At 35.2% G+C, this 8502-nt stretch overlaps 1 pseudogene; it reads right to left on the minus strand.

Moving 5' to 3' along the window:
* Positions 1–2990: 2990 nt before the first annotated feature.
* On the minus strand, positions 2991–6032 carry LOC132637396 (histidine decarboxylase-like; annotated as a pseudogene).
* Positions 6033–8502: the final 2470 nt, after the last annotated feature.

Raw genomic sequence — 8502 nt, forward strand, 5'->3', positions numbered from 1 at the left:
ATGCTGTGCTTACCACTTCTGCCCAGAAGTGATATGGCAGATTGAGTTCTAAAATCATTTTTCTAGCCATGTCTTGTAAGGTTCTGTTCTTTCTTTCAACGACACCATTTTGTTGAGGAGATCTTGGTAAGGAAAAATTGTGAGCATTACCTTGTTCATTGCCAAAATCCTCAAAGGCCTTGTTTATAAATTCTCCTCCATGATCACACCTTATGGAAGTAATGTAGTATCCTTTGTCACGCTGAACTTTCTCACAGAAAAACTTAAATTTCTTTAAAGGATCATCCTTGTGAGCAAGAAATATAACCCAAGTAAAATGAGAAAAATCATCAATGATAACAAAAGCATACCTTTTTCCTCCAATGCTAGCAGTTCTAGTAAGACCAACAAGGTCCATATGTAGAAGCTGCAAAGGTTTAGAAGTGGATACAATATCTTTGGAATTAAAAGAACTTCTTATTTGCTTACCTTTCTGACAAGCATCGCAAATATGATCTTTTGAGTAATTTATTTTAGGTGGACCTAAGACCAAATCGTGTTTTGCTAATTTTTCAATTAGCCGCATGCTAGCATGTCCAAGTCTCTTGTGCCAAACCCAAGGATCTTCTCCCATTGAAGCCAAACAAATGTGTCCAGCTAGACTTTTAACACAGTCAAGCATATACACATTTTTTATTCTACTGCCAGAAAGAATTTCTTTGCCAGTTTTGTCTTCTATGACACAGCCTGTCTTTTTGAATCTTACCTCTAAATCAAAATCACATAGCTTACTAATACTTAAGAGGTTATATTTGAGTCCTTCAACAAGATAAATATTAGAGAAATCACAAGAGTTATTAAACGAAATAGTTCATGTACCAATTACCGTTCCTGTTGAGTTTTCACCAAAAGTAACTAATACTCCATCAAAGTCTACAACTGATTTGAACAAACTTTTTTCGCCTATCATGTGACTGGAACACGTACTATCTAGATACCATTTCCCTTTTGATTTCTTCTTGTGTTGTTCCTCGCTAGTTTCGCCAATTGCCATGAAGCAAAGGTTTTCCGTTCCTTCTTCATCATCTTCAGAGACTTCATCTTCACTCCAACTACTGAATGCTCTTTGTTTTTGATAGTTTTTCGATGGTTTCCTTGTTGCCTCAGGGCATTCAGATGCAATGTGACCATATTTTCCACATTCGTAGCATTTTCTATCATTTCTTTGAACATTTGAAGTTTTACCTTTTCTGAAATTTGAACTTCCTTTTTCTATTGTTTCTTGATCTTCTCATGGCTTCAATCACATGCCTAGAAATCATGGAAACTTCTTCTTCTTTAAACTCATCATCAGATTCTTCAGCCTGAGATTTGAAGGCAACCATTTTCTTCTTTTCATCCTTCTGGTATCTTTGAATATGATTCTTTTCAAAAGCCATCAGATTTCCTCTTAGTTCGTCATAGGTAAAATTGTCCAGATTTCCATCTTCCAAAACAATTGTCTTGGTTTCCCAAGTCTTTGATAGACTTCTGACAAGTTTTCTCACCTGCTGAGAATTGGTGTAGGTCACTCCAACAGATTTAAGTTCACCAATGATCTTGTTGAATCTGGTGCACATTGATTTAATGTTCTCATCATCCTTCATGCTAAAAGCTTCATAATCATGCCTTAAAGCATCGATTTTGTTTTCCCTCACTTTTGATGTTCCTTCATAAGTGACTTCAAGTTTATCCCACATTTCTTTTGCAGTCTCAGAGTTTGATATTTTGGCATACTCTTCTCCGCTGACTGCACAGTACAACAGAGCTATTACTCTAGCATTTGTTGATAAAGTCTCCTGTTGTTCTTTTGTCACATCATATGACTCCAAATCAATTTTTGTATTTGTATCCTTTGCATCCACATTTGGAATAGGTTTAGGTCCTTTCTTGATCACCATCCATGCTTGATAGTCTGTTGATTATACAAAGATCTTGAACCTTTCTTTCCAATGGCAGTAGTGTTCACCATTGAAGTAGGGTGGTCTTGTTGTGGAATACCTATCTTGTAAGATTGCTGTAGGAATTTGATATGCAGCCATTTGATCTTTTCTCACTTGCTGTTAAGCAATGAAGTGTGAGACCTTGCTCTGATACCAATTGAAAGTACAAGGGGGGGGGGGGGGTGAATTGTAACTTTTTCTCTCAAATAGTCGACTACCTGAGAATGCTAGTCGACTATAAAGCAATGCAGTAATAAAAGTGCAGAATATAAATGACACAAATATTTTATATTGGTTCAGATTCAATGTGAATCTTAGTCCAGTCCCCTTGGGTTACAAGGGTGTTCTCTGCAGCTCTTTGTAAATGGTTTGGTACAATGGTTTGTTTGAATGGAGCTCCTACGTCTACACTTAAACACTCTTAATCTTTTTGATACAATGCCTCACAAACTATACTATATCTCTCTTTTCCTTTTTGTTTACACTATATCACTCAAGAATACAATGTTTGTGAAAAGTAAAGCAGAGAGCTTGAGAGTATGAGACGAATGTATATTTTTCTTCGTTTCTAGAGTCTTGAATATATAGTCTTCAAATCAACTAGCCGTTAAACTCTTTTTCAGTGGAGATGTTAACCCAAGAGAATTGATCCTTGTAAATTAGGAATATTGAGGATCCTAATTTCCAAGAATAAAGCAAGAGCTCATTAAGTCTTGTAATGTTGCTTTCCTTCTATGGTATCACCCTAGTTGGCAAATACTTGTTTCCTTGTGCGTCATTGATAGGTAATAAATGTTGTACAACTGCCTTCCTTATGCGCCATTTGCCTTGTTAGAGTGGTACTTGTTTCCTTGTATGGCAGATTTGATTTAATGCTTGAATCTCCATGATTGTGCTGATTTGATTGATTGAGTAACGTCTGATTCTTGTTCCAAAAATACGAAGTAGCTTATTTTCTTTGTGCCTTGAATTACTTTCCTTATGCAGCCGACTTGGGCTTATACTCGTATCCAACCGACTGAACTCTTTTTATTCATTGGGCTTGTCAATGCGTTTGGTTGATTCTTTGAGTATAGTACCTACACAACAATTTGTCATCATTAAAATCATAACACTAACAACCACAACATGTGCCATGCCGCTTAAGTAACAAAGTTGCCAATGACGAATGAATTTACAGTCACTAGGCCGTTCAAAGATGACGGTAATGCTAAACTCATTGAGCATACCGCTAATTCCTGCTTTAACAAATCGGTCTTTCAAATATCGGGCATTTCGATGCACATTTTGGAATCTTGTTGCAACCCGGCATGGCCTTTCGTGCTTAAATTGTACTATAGGAATATCGGTGCTAAGCCATTTCGACTACCAGATATTGTATTATCTGTGGACGCAATATAATCAATTTTTGAGAGGCTACTAAAGTAACTTTTCCTTGTTATCTGAATACCGCAAGGGATTGGACATCCCAAGAACTTGTGGCCAGAAATTGAAATACTGCCAATTGGCTTCGGCTTCTTGAAGGTAATTGTTTTTGCCCGTTTTCAAATACCATAAAGAAGCTAAGGTCATTTTCTATTTGTTCCCTTGATATAAAATTTTAAAGAGAAATATATTGAATAGAAGTAAACTTACATGTTTGATGAAGGGTAGAATTAACCCACATAATGCTGCGTCACAATGGATGTAATACCCTGTCATTTGAATATCCACAATTTTCAAGTATTTGTAGGACCAGATCAAGATCATCAATAGCTCCTTTGAAGGTAGTTCCTACATATACATTCATTAACAGTTAAAAGCAACAGTACTCTATATACATATGGGATGTAAGAATATTTACCAGTATTGATATTGATGATGGCTGCTTTGTTCTTGTTTAGAAGTAACTTTGATCTCAAATCTTCATAATCAATCTCCCCATTAACTAAAGTGTTTATAGTTTCTATCTCCATTCTGTACATTCTTGCTGCTTTGAAGACTGAATAATGTGAGTCCTTAGATGCGTATACTATACCACTGGGAAGCGTCTATCTTCTGCACAATATATATTGTTCAAATGGTGAAATTGAATTAAGTGGTACATAATTTTAACATCTTCTAGTACGAGGTTAGACCAATCTACTCAAGAAAACATTGTTATGCCTAAATATTTAAATCTCGCTCTCTTTCTGTCTCTCTATCTCTATCTCTATCTCTCTGTGTGTGTCTATATATATATATATATATATATATATATATATATATATATATATATATATATAATTTTAACATCTTCTAGTACGAGGTTAGACCAATCTACTCAAGAAAACATTGTTATGCCTAAATATTTAAATCTCTCTCTTTCTGTCTCTCTTTCTGTCTCTCTATCTCTATCTCTATCTCTCTCTATATATATACATGTTTTTCTTTTTAACTCATACAATTTTTATGTATTCCCCATAATTTTCAAATTATACATAAAACAATTACGTTAAACAACCATATAAATTTCGAGAAAATTAGTTAAAAAGGGTCTTTACAAAAATGAAATAAGGTATATGATCCGCTGAATACATGAGCGATTCGACATAACATAGATGTGATCTGTTATATTTTGTAGAGGATCATTTAATCAATTCACCTAATTTCATTCAATTTCGGACACGCCAGCAGTATTTCTGAACCTGAACTAGAAGAATCATTGTGAAGGGATGCTTACCCAAGCAAAAGGTCATGGAGATTGCCCTCAGTGCCGCCATTGGTAATGTATCCCCAATACTCATCCTTTTCTACTTCCCATAGTTGCGCAAACCAATCAAAAACGGCCACTTCAAAATCTTTTGAATGGAAATCCACAGGACTCAGAGTGAAGGGATCTCCACAGTTGTTCAACGAGAATTGCAAAAGTGGTGCTAAAACAGCGTGATGCTCGTAACACATGGTAATTGGATAACCTGTAAATCAACATTATTCTAGAGCGGCTGAGTTAACATATCAGAAGAGTCACAATTAAGATGTAAATTATATAAACACCTTTTGGATTAACTGAATAAAAGTACCTGATAAGCATCAAAATGCTAAAGCTAATTTTATCCTACAAAGTTTACTTAATGGTTTAAGAGTACTCTTCCTTTCAAACCTACAATCATACAGTCTATAGATCTTACCTCACTAATATTTTATTTAATTATGTTGAAATCTTTATAAAAGTTTATGTTTGAACAAAATGACTGAACTTATACTTACCTATATGATAGTTTTTCCGCTGGGATAATGCCTCTAAATATTGAGTCAAAATCGTGTCCAGTTCTTGGGAAGACGTTGCATCCTTAATATCAGGTTCCACTATATGAAGACACAAATTCTTCCTTGGTGGTGGTGGTTTGTAGATTTCAGCTTGTTTTCTACTACCACTAGGAAAGTTGTTTTTCTCATTTTTAAGGAACTTATTTTTCTACAAAACCAAAGATGAAAAAATTGAAAAACTATTTTTCTAAAATGTTTTCCTCCATACCAAACACACTAGGATTGTGCAAAATCCGATTTTACTAGTGAACCGAACCAAGAAAAATGTAATTGATTTATCATATCGGATTATTGGGTTAATGGTTTTTAAATGGTTTTGTAAATATTTTTTTTGGACTATTGGGCTGGTTTCCGATTTTGAGGTTTAGTTAAACGTCAAACCGATAACCCAACAAGATTATATTAAAATTACCTTTTTATCTCTAATTATATTAGTGACTTTAGCTTTTAAATACAAACTCTATTTTCTAAATTCTTACTTTCGTTCCAGGACAATATTTCCAAGAGAGACACTTTAGTTTCCTCAAACTCGGCCATAAAGGAAACAAGTTTGTTTTAGCAATAACGTCTTTGAATTTGCTTCTGCTTGTAATTTGTGTAGACTTTTATGCATGAAGGCAATGTATAGTCATCCTCACAAACTTTTGGTGGGGCCTCCTCCTAATATATCCCAAAGCTCAGGCTGTGATGTTATCTTAAAAAGAAAACTTAGGCTGTGAATATTAGTACAATGAGTTATGTAAATGGTACCTTGTACTTGGTCTTATCTCATACCATCACCATTAGCTTCTAAATAAACACGTGTATTTAATAACGAAATCACTATTGTGTATTTCTTGCTCTGTCCTTTTCATAAAAAAACAACAGTTGTCCCCTTATTGTTTTTTCTTTTTTTTTTAATTTTCCACTCAGTGTTCGGTATTCGTATTGAAGCCCTACTAAATTCAGATTCGCGTCGCGTAAGGCCCATTCAGGCGAAGCGCTCCCTAACAAGGATTTTTCCATACCCAAGGCTCGAATCCGAAACCTCTGATTAAGAGAGGAGTAGCCCCTTCTGCTGCACCACATCTTTTGGTGGTTTTTAGTTATGCCTTAAGGCAAAGTCTTACCTTGCGATTTTACTAATTTTGTTTTGACTGAGCGAGGGTTCGAACGCAGAATCTCGGGGTATTTTCGGCCACCTTTTTAAGCGAAAGAAAAAATTTAAAGACCAGCAATTGGAGGGGGAAAAATTAAAGACCAGCCCAAAAGAAGGGCAACCCGCGCAAAAAAAAATGATTTTTATCGTTAGTTTCGGCCCGGGCTTAATACAGGGCAAATGACCACTAGTATGGTCATATTTACCAATTATAGTTATGTTGGGCTTTAAACCGTTGGACCAAAGCCCTTAAGAAGGCCCCATCTACGATAACTGGCTATGAATTCCAGAAGTGCTAAATGGCCGCATAATGGCAGGTCTATATATTCATCAATTCAATTCAAGTTCTTTTATCTTTTTTCCACCTTTGCTAACATTAAAGTAAGAAACAAAGGAGATGTATTTTGCAAATGCAGTATTTAAAATTTATAGATTCATAATTCTAACTCCTTTGAGTTATTAGATTCTAAGTTAATATTTCGTACATTTATTAAATGAATTTCTTGATACAAATATAAATAGATTTGACCCAAAGCTATTAACCTCGGTCGAACATTGTATCCTTAACTGTGCTCTGTGCATCCGCCCCTGCTCTCGCATCGAAAATTATATAATCATTTCGCAGAATTTTTGTTCACTCATAAATGCATAACATAAAAGCTCTTTTAATTAATGAGTTCCAAGTTGTTCCTTTTCTACAATTTTGTCATACTCTTTCTTTTCAATCCACAGTTGACGTTGTAATTTTAAATTAAAAACTATTGTGAGATCTGTTTCTTTTTTGTTAATTTATAAATATTATCTGTATAAATAATAGGATGAAAAAGGAATCTCGAGGAGTTCAAGGGGTAGAGTGTCCGACCCTGTACTATATATATTATGATAGAAAGAATTCTGATTCTCCAATATTAAGCAGAAAAAAATTATTCTAAACGGCAAAATGAACAGGAGACTCAATTATGTAGGTTTCAAGAAAATGATTTTCCCTTCTAATCTTTGAACATTCTTGAAGATCAATTCTTGTGGGCTCCTAACTACTGTCACGACCCTAATTACCGATCGTGCGGGCACCTATCTTATTATTACTAGTAGGCAAATCTTTACCCATTAACCACTAATCATTAGCCAATTCCAACTTCTTTAATCATTTTTAACAGTCAATAGATAAGTGAATGAATAAATAAGACAAGTCATAATTAATTGTTAATATAAGTGCGAAAGTCTAACTATTACACCCCCAAAATCTGAAAGTCATCATACAAGAACTCTAACCAACAATGTCTAAAGAATGAAGTATATCTCAAATATAATAACAAATAATGTCTGGAATGAAAGTAGACATCTGGAAAGAGAGATCTTCAGGTGGCATAGCATGGATAGAAGCTCACCCTCAGACCCGATCAAGCTAACTAGCTTCAAGCTAGAGATGTGGTCTGGTTGAAATATTTGGAACACAATCTGCACTCAAAAAGGGTGCAGCATGGTAGTATCAGTACAAACACTATGTACCGATAAGCATCCTAGGCCGACTAAGATTAGTTCACGTATATAAGCATAAAATCAACAAGATAAACAGAGAGGCACTTAACACTCAAATCCAAGTCACAGAATATCCCATAACAGAGTCACAACCTAAGATGAAGCTTTTAAACCACAAGTCTGTCAAGTCTCAATAATCTCACCTGATAATCACAAGTTCAAGTTCCGTCCCTAGGTAAAGTCACTAATTCACAATTTAACTCAGTTAATGGTCTTATTTATATCACCATAGGCATTCAACATCCATACCAAAATCAGAACCAAACGAGCATATCATAATGCAGAATAAAATGTAATGATGTACAATGCAAAATATGATAAAGTTAATGCAATGCAATGCAATGGCCAAATATCTCACTTCTCAGTCACTCATCACACGTGTACACACATGCTAATTGGTTTCATTGCCCAATAGTCATGACCTGCAGAGAACCCATGGTGTCCATGTACCACTCGTTCTGAATTCACTCCTCAGACCCGAGCTCACATCTAGGCCACATCCTCACCCCCGGTCAAATGTGACTGTTCATATCTAGGTCACATCCTCACCCTCGGTCAAATGTGCCTTTTCATATT

Source organism: Lycium barbarum, chromosome 4, assembly GCF_019175385.1.
Source record: "Lycium barbarum isolate Lr01 chromosome 4, ASM1917538v2, whole genome shotgun sequence".
Taxonomy (NCBI): Eukaryota; Viridiplantae; Streptophyta; class Magnoliopsida; order Solanales; family Solanaceae; genus Lycium; species Lycium barbarum.